The sequence below is a fragment of the Asparagus officinalis genome, chromosome 7 (genome assembly GCF_001876935.1).
Source record: "Asparagus officinalis chromosome 7, Aspof.V1, whole genome shotgun sequence".
Taxonomy (NCBI): Eukaryota; Viridiplantae; Streptophyta; class Magnoliopsida; order Asparagales; family Asparagaceae; genus Asparagus; species Asparagus officinalis.
The window spans coordinates 17,626,664-17,640,389 of record NC_033800.1 but is presented as its reverse complement, the minus strand read 5'-3'; positions in this window follow the sequence as shown (position 1 = coordinate 17,640,389).

Sequence of the window (13,726 nt, the reverse complement as noted above, 5' to 3'; positions counted from 1 at the left end):
GTGCCGTCATTGTGTAGCCACCGCTCATCTTCGAGCTTTATGACATCTGGATCCGTCACAGAATCGCCAAACAGGTAATGTGTCTTCCTTAAAGGATGACCGGGATCCGTATCTTCAGTAAATGGCGAGTCTATAATTAACTAGCGCGTAATGCGACGACCCCCCTCCCGTACTAACTTATAGAATTCATCTGGGAGGTCCAAAGCAAATTGAGAAGTGTGCGGGATCGATGCTGGGTTATCAACGGCAGTGTAATACCTGCTCCTACGGCCATCTATCTCGAATTGAGAAAATGGCGTCGTCAGGTATTCAACTGAAATATAGAAGGCGTGTTTATTGAACGTGTTTACGAAGAAATATCAGTACAATACAGGGGGTTGAATTCTTTTCACCGATCCGTGAAATAGAGTCACCACCTTATAATTGGCGAGACGATTTTAGCAGTATTACGAACTCACAAGATAACGTACAACTTCACGCAAATAACGCGGTGATGCACCTTATCTTATGGAACGTAATACGGCAGAAAATTGCCCCATATGGCCTTGAGACGCGTTTTGACCAAGCAAGACATATCTGATAAGCATCCACCCCACAAAGGAGGATATCAACTCTTCCCAACTGCCTCACCAAGGAGAACAAAGCGGGGATGTAATATAGAAGCATCCACCCCCACAAAGGAGGATATCAGCTCGTCCCGACTGCCTCACCAAGGAGGACAGAAAGGGGATGCAATATGCAACATGACATAATGAAGATTGAATTCATAAGTAGAAAATTATGTTCGTAAATAAGAGATCACAAAGGTTTACCAGAAAAAGACAGACCCTCCCTCTCGGGTGACTGAGTAGCCGAGCGACTCCTCAGGAGGTGTGATCTCCTCGTCGACATGGCTAATCTGTAATAAGGGATCAACGACTCAGTTAGATAAAAATCGGGATATATACATATATCAAAACTTAAAAGGAAAATTGTGAATCTTCGACTGAAATTCTATGAAATGGAATTTTCCAGTTAAAGGTACAATTAAACTTATATGATGTCCTCGATTCAAGTTAAAGTGAGAGGAAATTTAAAGCAAATCGAGCACCTCCTACACAGTTCATGTGCATAATTGAACATGAAAATGCAAGGGAAAATCAAGTTAAAGGTCACAAAGTCAAATATAGGGTCTCGACCATGTCAAATATGCAGATTTATAAGCTCACAGAATTGCTCGAAAATGAAGCATGGATGTTGACTTAAGTTTCGAAATCATACATGCATACATACATGAGTATGAACAAGAATTGATCGGTATTAAATCATCTACACAACCAAATACCCCAAGGGCTTAATGTTGACAAGGATTCGAAGCTAAACTTCCAAGAAATTCGAACCAAGCCTATATGCAAGTTTGGATCCAAGTCATCTGGCCATGTACGAATTCGGATTCAAATTATTCGACTATATACAAGTTTGAATTCAAGTCAATTCTCGGCCTTACACATGTACAAATTCAAGGCATATACAAGAACTCAATCATATACAAGAATTACGAATTCAATCATACACAAGAATACACAAGAGCTCGGCTACATGCAAATTCGAATCCGAATCATATACAAGTTCAAACCATACAAAAGTTCGGTCAAGAGTCGGGTTATGTACAAGTTCGAGACTCAAATCTATAATCATCAACCAAAGGAAGAATTCGGCTATGCATAGATCCTCGCCAATATCAACCTGGATGTTTCGGCTACAAACAAGTTCAACAAAGAGTTTTTTGGCCAACATCAACCAAGCTCAACCAACTTCGGCCATGCACAGATTCGAGGACTACACATTGAATTCATCAAACATCAACCAAGAATTTAAAGAATTCGGCCATGCAAGGATTCGAGAACTACAGATTTAAATCATTGATCATCAATCAAGAGCTCAAAGATTTCGGCCATTATCCAAAGTCAAAACCCAAATTCCAAAATTCGTTCTTTCCCAAGATTAAAGAGTTGGGGACTGCAATATCAGATCATGAACACAACCAAAGCCAAATTTTCGGCCATCACCCAAAGTTCAACCAAATTTCGGTTTTTTTTTGCCCAAATTCAAGAACTAGGGTTTCAAACATTGAATCAAAGCTTAAGGAACTAACTAAAATCAAAGCAAGGGAATCGAAGCCGTGAAAGAAGACTTACCCAAGTTCTGAAGCTTGAAGAGGAGAAGAAGCATGTCGATGCTCAGGTCCCAATCAAAAATCGCCGAAACCCTCACCAGCTCGGTTGGTTGTGGAGAGTTCAAAGAAGAAGGAGGTAAAGAATTTAAAGGAGGGGGAGCTTTGATTCGTTTGGAACTCTTGAGGAAGAAGAGCTCTTGAAGGTTAGAACTCAACAAGAAACTAAAATTTGGGGAAGAAGAACGCTGGAACCGAAAATTTGAGAGGGGAGGAGACCTGGGTCCGAAACTTTGAAGAAGAAAGGAAAAAAACCGGGGATTTTTCTTACCCCTTTACACCCCCTCCGACCCACGTTCCGCGGGTCGGATTCGTGCCCGACCCGCGTACTCACGGGTCGGATTAATCCGACCCGCGATCACGCGGGTTGGATCCATCTGACCCGCGTGAACGCGGGTCAGACCCATTTCGACTGTTTTTCGTTGTATTCTCACCTGATTTCGCCCGTTTTCGGAATTTTTAGAGTTCAATTTCATCTCTCGGATAATTTCGCGGCATTTTCACTCATATTTGGAATGTTCGGAGATCAATTCCATCTCCCGGATAATTTCGCAGCATTTTCGTCTATTTTCAGAATATTCGGAACCCAATTTTATATTATTGGGTGATTCCGTGGCATTTTCACTCATATTTGGAATGTTCGGAGTCCAATTTCATCTCCCGGATAATTTCGCGATACTTCGCTTATTTTCGGAATATTCGGGACCCAATTTTGTATTTTTGGGTGACGTCGCGACATTTCGCCTATTTTCGGACTATTCCGGACCCAATTTCATATTTTTGGGCGGTTTCGCAGCATTTCAGCCCATAGTCAGAATATTTGAGACCCAATTTTAAATTTTTGGGTGGCTTCGTGGCATTTCGCTCATCTACGGAATGTTCGAGACCCACTTTCATAATCCCAATTAATCTCACGGCATTTATGCTCATATTTGAGATGTTCGAAATCCATGAACAATCCAACGGGTATACGAGTTTAAACTGTTTCCTATTTTTTGATAAGAAGTTCCTGGAGAATATTATGTATAATAATTCTTAAGGATAACCTGGCAACCTCCGACGGGTACACGAGGCTAAACTAATTCCCGAAACTCCCAGGAGCATACGAGTATAAACTGGTTCTCCTCAGGTTAATGCGAAACCCTAAGATCAACGCCGGTCAACGCGTTGCGATGAGAGTCAACGCAATCGATTCGAAACCCTAAGGTCAACACCGGTCAACGCGTAGCCCTAGGTCAACGCCGGTCAACGCGTTGCGATGTAGATAATTAATCCAAAAGTCAACTCAATAACACATCAACAAAAATCTACTCACCAATTCCGGTTCAAGGCTTCAATAACGGTCAGACGATAAACGCAGCACCGGGAAAAATTTTAGCTATTCGACAAAATACAGAATATGCTAAAATATGGAGAAGTCAAAAATCAAAACCAACTGTAGGCCCTTTAACACCGACCGAAGGTGGGGGTCCATCATATCCAAAACATTTCAGACTCCTCCATAAAAGAATGAGGCTGGAACACTTTGGAGGGGGTATCTGTAGGCGTCTAAAATTGCCTATGAGAGCCCGCACGAAACTCGAAGCAAAGAGTAGACGAATCAAGAAGGTTCACGTCATTCAGTTCGCGCGCGTCGGTCAACACGCGCGCGTCAACCAGCTCGCGCGCGTCGGTCAACACGCGCGCGTCAATCAGCTCACGCGCGTCGGTCAGCACACGCGCGTCGATCAGCTCGCACACGTCGATCAGCATAACGCGCATCAATCAGCTCGTGCACGTCAATCAGCTCATGCGCGTCGGTCAGCACGCGCGCGTCGGCCAACACGCGCACGTCAAGCAGTTCGTGCGCGTTGGTCAACACGCGTGCATCAATCGGCTCGCGCGTCAAACACACGCGCGTAGTCATCATCTGCGCACGTCGATTCAGCAACGCGCGGTCAATTCAATGTCACGCGCGTTGTCAGGTAAACATACGCGCGTCAATCAGCTCTTGCGCGTTGGTCAGGCAACTGTGCGTATCAGCTCGTGCGCCGTCGGTCAGCAGTGCGCGTCAATCAGGCTCGTGCGGCATCGGTCACACGCAACGTCAAGCAGCTCGTGCGCGGTCGGTCAACACGCGTGCGATCAATCGGCTCGCGGCGTGGTCAGAACGTGCGCGTATTCATTCTGGCACATCGATAACCATGCAGCTAATAGTTCGCGCGCAACGTCAGGCATAAGTGCGTCAATCAGCTCGTGTGCGTCAGTCAGCAACGCGCGGTCAATCAGCTCGCGCTGTCGGTCCAGCGGCGTCAAGGCGGCTCGCGCGCGTCAAGCGGCTCGCGCTACGTCAGTCAAGACGGCACATCAATCGGCTCGCCGTCGGTCAACCACATCACATCAATTCAGTTGTGCACGTCGATCACACGCACGCGTCAATCCAGTTCGTACCGCGTCGATCAACACGCACCGCGTCAATTAGCTCGCGTAACGTCGTGCAGCAACGCGCGCGGTCAATCAGCAGCGTGCGGCATCATCACTCGCGCGGGTCGGTCCACGACGCGCGCATCAATCGCGCGATCAATCGGTCACAGCGCGCGTCAATCAGTTCGTACGCATCGATCAACATGCGCACGTCAACCAACACGCGCAAGTCAACCAACGCGCGTTCGACGGTCAGTCTCGCGACGAAGCATACAAGTCAACAAATCAACCAAATACGCGAAAAGAACAAGACTCGAAAGAAAAATACCAGAAAGAGAAAAAGTTGACGGACCTACGCTAGCGCGGGACGAGACAGACCGACCCGCGCAAGCGCGGGTCGGTTGATTCCGACCCGTGCCGCGCAGTCTGAGACCCGAAACGCATTTTGTCGATTTTAAAGTTGTTTTTCGCAGGATTTGTCTGTTCCAGGGGTTCCTAACTGACTTGATATCATCCCCAAACGTGATTAGGCTGTTGTTAACTGAAGATAGAGCCAAATCACTTGTTCTCATCCAAATAACCACATCCGAGGCCTATAAATATGAGCCAAAGGCCTCCATTTTGCAGATCTGGAATTTTATCAAGAGGACGAAAAGGCCTCCATTTTGCAGATCTGGAATTTTATCAAGAGGACGAGGTGCTGCTGGATTGAGGAGTCAAGGGGCACGAATTTTCAGAAAAGGCCAACGAGATCCCGGCGAACTTCGGTACAAAGGAGAAGTCATTCGAAGGATCTGAAGTCCGTACGTCCGTTCCTTGAGATTAGGCTTGGTCTTAATCTCGAGAAGAGCCCTGATTTCGCTTGGTCGATCTCAGCGCTTCAAGCAAATACCTCCTTAATGAGGTAGGAGCTCTGCCCAATTTTCCGACAACCGGATCTGATTTGCCTCGTCCACGGATAAACCCGGCACCGGCGAAGAACTCACGCAAGCAAGAGCCGATAAACGGATCTTGTGTTTATTTTCAAGAAAGTTGTAATTTAATTATTTTCGTTATTTGAATTCATTTGTAACGATTAAAGTTTAATGAAGTCAATGATGAAGGCAGCTTTTAACGAAAACAATGAATAAAAGTTATATTAAAATTAGTCCATCAAATAATTAAATTGCTATTAGGTTCCCTTATCCTTATAAGGAAAGATTGATTTGAAAAATAACTTAAACAAGAAGAGGACTAATGTCAAACAATATGAAAGACTAATTATAAAATAACTTGATAAATATATACAACGCTTGTTAGATAAAGTTGTAAAGTCTAAAAAGAATCTTGATGGCCCATTAACAAAGGGTCTATCCAGGAGTGTGGTTCTGGATTCATCGAGGGAGATAGGGTTAAACCCATAGATGAGGTCACTGACAACGGTAACCCAACCCTTATTTGGAGACGTAATCCCAATGTTGGTTCAATGTGGTAGAAACAAGCTGGACTAGTGACACTCGTATGGAGCATCGACCTAGATATATTTATATATCATTATAGTAGCATGTGCTACTTCCCCTTCTCTATGGTGACAATGCTCTTATGATACAACTGGTTAGACTGAGTTTTACTCTAAATAAGTCTAACGCGTGTATTGTGGAGGGTATGATATCTAGTTGTAATACCATTGGAGGACTTACCTACGTGAGAGGAACCGTGATGGCCGCGATTGGGAGGGCTGGGCTAACCCCTAGAAACTCTTATGAGCCGGTTATTGTGAGCATGGCCTTTAACGCTCAACCCGCTTTGCTCAATAGATGAAGACATATTGTGTGTGTTTTCATCAATACATGATTAAAGGGGCCTAATTCAAGGCCTAGTCCATTATGTCCCTCAGGTGGCGATGAAGTCACTAAGGAAAGATTCAAAGCCGAAAGCTACCTCTCCCGAATTCACGATACGAAAGGTCACCTAACCTATATTTATTTTGTGATTTATTGTTTTATTTATTGATTCTGAGTTTTCAGTCAATATTGCATTTTGGGGGGACTGTTGGATATTTTGTTGGAGAAAATGCAATTTTGCCTTCATGAATAGTCTCACATAGAATAGTGTTATGAATACAATTAAAACGTGCGTAACAGCTGTACATTATGGGGAACGTTACGAAAATTTATGACGAACGTTACCGTATTAATTGTAGGAATTATAATGGCTTTCTCAACCCTATATATACACCTATTATTCACTTTCGGAAAAGATACAGAAACAATTCTCTCTTCTTCCTCTTCCCTCTTCTGCATATTATTTTCGTTCATATGTTGGTGTTATTTTTTGGGCAACCGTTCTTCGTCTGAGCTGAAGCTCTGTTCTCTCGCCTGAGTACAGAGGTCGGCCGCTTCCGGAGGTTTTTACCGCTATGGGAGAGAGGATTATCTGCGCCAGGGCGATAGGCAGGTCCTCAATCTTCTAGGGCAGTATTTACACGACTGCTCCCGATCAGGCCAGACTTTTTTATTATTTTATTTCGGATTTATTTTACATGCTATAACCTTTGATTTGATAAATTTCCAACAAGAACGTTTTCCACCTCTGCAATTAAGAAATTCCTAATTCCTTAGTTAATCACTTTGGATACTAACTCGTCGGGGAGGACATTCTCTCCCCTGTTTATTTCCTCAAAAAAAGGAAAAAAAAATAGCATTATCACTCGCTAAAAGTATTTGAAGATGTGCTATGATCAGAACAAGTACCAAATTGGTAATTAATATGTCACAATAGAATATCACTTTTGGTGAGAAAATTGTTCAAGTGGATGGCCCGCGTCCTTTCTTTTTGAAAATGATATAGAATAATAGTAAAGTTATCAGTATTCTATTGGACAAACATAAATGAATAACAGAAATAGTTGAAAACAAAAGACAATGGGCTCTAGTGATAGTAATCCAATGAGTACTACTCATATCAGAACTCCGCACGTATGAGCGAGCGGTTTTGACCTTCGATGTGAAAAATATGAGGGGTAATTTGCCCCGTCGATCAATAGCTTAGAACCACCAGCCGCTTGGATAAGATGTGTGGTGGCATCGAATGGATAGAGAGAAACAGGCGCAGTTGGCAAGCTACCAATTAAAGAATTACTACAACTATCCAGAGATTGGGCCCTTAGTTGAACTAAGGGGTATCCAGGCTTAGCCCAATAGGATGCCAGGAAAAAACTCAGTGGAGAATGGGCTTAACTAATGACAAAAGAGGCAGCCGTATTTCCAGGCCTAAAGTATGACCCTCACGCCTCGTTTGGTACGTCAGAATGGACTCAAATGAGAATGGAATGGAAGAATAAATAGAATGGAATGTATGTGGGAATGGAATGATCATTCTCATTCTCTTGTTTGGGTGCGTTTGTAGAATAAAGCTAGAATAAAAATCTCATTCCCATGTTTGGTATCACTAGTTCACAAGTGAGAATGAAATCTTATTTTTTAATAATGTCCTTACAACAACATAGATTTTTAATATGATAAAAATAAACATTAATAATAATAACCAAACAATTTTATTTATGCATAGGTTATATTAATCTAGCTATGGTTTATACTAATGCCCATGTTATCTCTCAGGTGTATGTTCCGTTTATATTTTTTAAACAATACTCATTATTTCTTAGTCTTAAAAAATTAAAGAAAAATAAATAAAAGAGTATCGCATCTTTCATAGGTCCAAAAATAATATAAAGAATGATATCCACAATCCACAGTTCTAAATATCAAAATTAACTTATTTGATAAATTATCAATAGGGGTATAATTAAAAATTACGTAACTAATTTGATTCTCACTTGAATGGTAATGATCATTCCTTATCAATTCACTTGGAATGCTCATTCCCACAAAAAGTGGGAATAATCATTCCCTAGAAATGGTCATTCCAACTTTTAAAAAATAAATACGTTTAGTATTAGGGAATGAGAAGTGAGAATGACTATTCCATTCCACCACATTCTCGCGTACCAAACGAGACGTCAGTTGAAGTCAGAAAAGTCATGAGAGACAGAGAGGGAGGGAGGGAGGGAGGGAGAGTCCCACCAATCCTCCATGTGGCATGTGATACCTTATTATTTCTACATAAGAAATGATAGAGGCACACTCTAAGGCACACCACCAACCACACCCCCTCTCTCTCTACAGTGTAGGGGGCCCCACATGTGATTTTTTTAAAAAATCACATGTGCAACCTCTGCACTGTAGAGAGAGAGAGGGAGTGTGGTTGGTGGTGTGCCTTAGAGTGTGCCTGTAGCGCCTCTCTTTCTACATATATAGAGCTCTGTTTTTTGTTCCTCGAGAGAGCTTCTTTAATTAGTACATGAATTTTCTTCCGACCTCCTGTAGTATTGTTGTTTTGATTGCATATAGTCCCTCTAAGTGAAATTTCTCTAACCCTCAGAAAAATGAGGAAGCTATTTTTTGATAAATAAACCCCGGGAGAGTAAAATAGTCAAAATAATTTCATTTACAGGGTTCTATCCATAAAAATAAATCTTAGAGGGGTAGAAAGTTCAAAACAACGATATAGATCATCGGCAATTGACCCAATTTGTAATCTCAGGAAGAGACTTGATATAGATACAATGGAATCAATTGAACCTTGTGGGTCATTACTTGAAACAACATTCTCCAATAGTTACCTATTTTGTATAATAGTCAGTATATGCATGGAAGTTATAAAATTAGAAAAAAGGAAGATATTTGATTGAGAAGTTCGTTTAGCGATCTCAGATTACAACAGGACACGCTTTTTGATGCTTTGTCCAACCGAAAGAGCAACAATTTGATTAAGGATGAGATGCATCCTGAGATGATGACTCTCTAACAGAGTTTAGATTTTAAGTCTAAAATGCGTCCTGATAGTTACTTCTCATGTGAGATTCTCTCTCTTCCCCGCCACAATTTCCTCGGCAAAGGCCTGAAAATCTCATGGGACCCACAAAAATCTCATCGGAGCTAATAACAGCACGCTCCTTATTCCACACAACTGGCACGTGGCTTGGACTCGTCGTTTGTTTCCAAAAAGCTAAGAGAAAGCAAATATAAAAGTTGTGCTCCTCGTTATTTCCAAATTGTGTTCACACCCTGATATAATGAGCCAAGATGCTAGGACCACAACAATGAACTAAGGACGGATACAATGTATTGGCCCTTTTAGCTTGTCTCTTGCTGTCAAGACTTTTCCAAGATTCCCATCCACCAATTCAATCATACTTAACCTTATACAGTAAAACTATACTTCCCTATACATACCATGACCATCTACCGCCATACGATTCTTATTAATTCCTATTACAATACAAAACTATAGTCTTCCATCATTACCATAACTTCGATAGATTTGGTGTGATGACACAAACATATTTCATGCAGATTGAGGAAAAATATATATTCTTGTATGAGTCTAAACTTCGACTCATACAAGAAGCGGTCATTCAGTTAATCATAGAGAGACATATTGGAGTTTAGAGGTACAATCCTCAACTTTAATCAATTTCGATATTTTGATGTAGTGGCAATGACATTTGACAATTTTAAATCCAAATACTTGTTATATCCTCAATGATTTGGGGATTTTTTCGCTCATCGAAGATAGAGTTTCGTTAGGAGATACTAAGGTAAACTTTTCATTTTTATGTTTATTAAGCAACATGACTTGTTGAAAAAGGTAATCACATCTCCATTTTTATAGCAAAAATTGCAGCGGTCCTTGTGATTGAATTGATTGTAGCAAACGCTTCAATCTTTTGTATAAATCCAGACACTGAATTTAAGTCCAATTTCCTTAAAAAAATGTTGAATGCAATTATGTTTTTTACATAAAGCATTTATTGCACTTCCAATACCAAACAACCACGCGTGCTCTCATTTTCATCCAAAACAATCATAATCATCCACACCAAAAAAAAAAGATTACTTTAAATAAATAAATAAATAAATTCTCTCATGACAGTATCAAAGCCGTGCTTGGTGGATTATAATCTATAATAGGATTTGACCAAGTAAAAGCCTATTTTCCCCTCATTATTTTACAAAATCACATGTCTCATTTGATAATTCATCGCCAATTTCATGACATTCTCAATCGTGTTGTAATTCTGAACTGAGTAGTGAAGAAAAACTTTGGCTAATGCTAGTATGATAGAGAATTAGAGAGAGAGAGATGTAGAAGAAGATAGAGAAATTAGTGCTTATGTTTTCTTTTTTTTTCATATATCAAATTCTCCCACTCATGGGTTTATATAGACTTATACATGACCCTTCATATTCCATACATTAACTCTACACATTTACTTGCATAGAATACAAGGAGTCATCTCTTAGAATATCACCCCACTTATTATACTTTGACTCTTAGGATTCCCTTCCACCTAGAATATCACACTATGGCTCTTAGGTTGTTTAACATGCTAAACATCGATTAGTTCAACACTCCTCCTCAGGGGTTAGTAGGTTTAACACCCATTAGTTCTCGAAGTGTGCAAAAGCGATCCTTCGGCAACGCTTTGGTGAGAATGTCTGTAGCTTGATCTTCAGTTTTTGCAGTAGATGACCTCCATCTCCTTGTCCACGATCGCGTCCCTGATGAAGTGGTATTTTCTCTTGATATGTCTCGTCCTTTGGTGGAAGACGGGGTTCTTTGCCATTACGATCGCTGACTTGTTGTCGCAGAGGAGAGGAGTAGGATGCAGTTGTTTTTCACCAATGTCATCAAGCACATCCCTCAGCCACTTGATTTGTGATGCTGCTTGAGAAGCCGCCACATACTCGGCTTCTGCAGTTGATAGTGCTACAGACTCCTGCTTCATCGACGCCCAAGAGAACACACCCGATCCGAGTGTGAAGCAGTATCCAGAGGTACTCTTCATGTCATCTTCATCACCTTCCCAGTCACTATTGCAGAATCCGAATAGCTTTGCTGAGGAGTTCTTCTTAAAATGGATCCCGAAATTCTAGGTGCCTTGGATGTACCTAAGGACCCATTTGACAGCTCCCATGTGCACTCTTGTTGCACAATGCATGAACCTGCTTAAGAGACTTGAGGCAAACATGAGGTCAGGTCGAGTATTAGAGAGGTAGAGGAGACTCCTTATGATACTTCTGTAGAGGTTGAGGTCTTCTCCTTCGGTACCGTCTCCCTTCTTGAGTTTATCACTGACCACTAGTGGGGTAGAGACGGGCTTGCAGTCTGTCATGCCGAATTTCTTCAAGATTGACTGTGCATAGGCCTGTTGATGAATGATGATGTCATCTTCGTCTTGCTGGATCCCCATGCCAAGAAAGTGGTGAAGGAGGCCTAAATCTGTCATCTCGTACACCTCCATCATGTCTTTCTTGAACTCATGCATAAGCTTCTCACTGTTGCCTGTATAGATAATATCGTCTACATATATAGCTACAATGAGAATATCTACCTCATCTCTTCGAATGTAAAGTGTGGCTTCACTAAGGCTCCTTTTGAAGTTGTGTTGGGTGAAGTAGGAGTTGACCTCTTCATACCATGCCCTTGGTGCTTGCTTGAGACCGTAGAGGGCCTTGTGGAGCTTGTAGACTTTATCCTCGGCTCCTGCAACTTCGAACCCTTGCGGTTGATGGATGTAGACTTCTTCTTGTAGCGCCCCATTAAGGAATGTCGACTTCACATCGAGTTGGAATACCTTCCACCCTTTGTCAGTAGCTAGAGCAATCAAGAGACGAATTGTTTCTAGTCTGGAGACAGGGACAAAGGTTTCATTGAAGTCCACTCCGGGCTTCTGTGAATAGTCTTTCGCCACAAGCCGTGCCTTCTTCTTGTTGATGGACCCGTCAAGGTTCAGTTTAGTCTTATAGACCCACTTAACGCCGATGATTGGCTTGGCTGTAGGTTTCTCTACCAGCTCCCAGGTGCCATTTTTCTCTATCATGGAGATCTCCTCCTGCATGGATTTCTTCCAATATTCTTCTTTGATGGCATCTTCAAATGACTCAGGCTCCAATATGCAAAAATTACATGAAGCGTAAATCTCATTAAGATTTTTGTATCTTAATGGAGTTGTACCTGAGGAGGAAGAAGAACTGGGACTAGAGTTGGATGGTGTGCTTGAGGAGTTAGCACTTGATCTGGGTGTGGTTGAGTCGGAGCTTGTTGAACTCGAACCGTTTTGTGGAGTTTGCACTTCTGGCTCTGGATCTGGATCTTGGGTGCTCTCTAAATCTAGGTAGATGAAGCTTGTGGGCACCTGCTCCTCCTTCTTGAGATCCCAATTCCACTTGGCTGATTCGTCAATAACCACATCCCGTGAGATGACGATCTTTTGAGTCTTCGGGTTGAAGAGCCTGTAGCCCTTCGTATGGCTTGCGTATCCCATAAAGATACACCTTCTTGTGTTCTCCTCCAGTTTGGATCTCAACTGGCCTGGGATGTGAGCAAAACAAACACAACCAAAAACCTTAAGGTGGTTTAAGGAAGGTTTTCTACTTGAGAATGCTTCGAAGGGGGTCATGTCCTCCAATGCTTTTGTTGGACACCGGTTGAGAAGGTACACTGTGGTGTTGTTAGATCTAAATCAAAACTTGAGATCTAAAACCATATAGCCATGATTAATTCAAAGAGATTAACAAGGATCTAATAGAGCGGAAGATTATACCTGAATCCATTGCTTGATCTTGATTTTGGGTTTTGGATCTTCTAACCTTAGGGTTTTCTCCTTAGCCGAATTTCTCTAGCTAGATGGGGGTGTAGAGAATTAGAGAATGTAACCCTAGGTTAGGGACCATAACCCCTTATTTATAGATGTTGTACTTTTGTAATTTAGCCCCTCAATAAATTACAATTACAACCTGGTATCTGCACATATAACCCCATGATTATATTTAAATACCCATTAACCCAACTTAATTGATCACTTTAGTGGGTTATCCTTAAAGATAGCAATACACATCAATTAATCATATGTGCCCACAAATAGATTTATTAGATTAAATCTAACATTGACTGCTTCTCCCCAGAACTTGTAGGGAAGGTTCTTCTCATGTAGGAGACTCTTGGCCATCTCCACGATAGTCCGGTTCTTCCTTTCTGTCACTCCGTTCTGTTGAGGAGTGTATG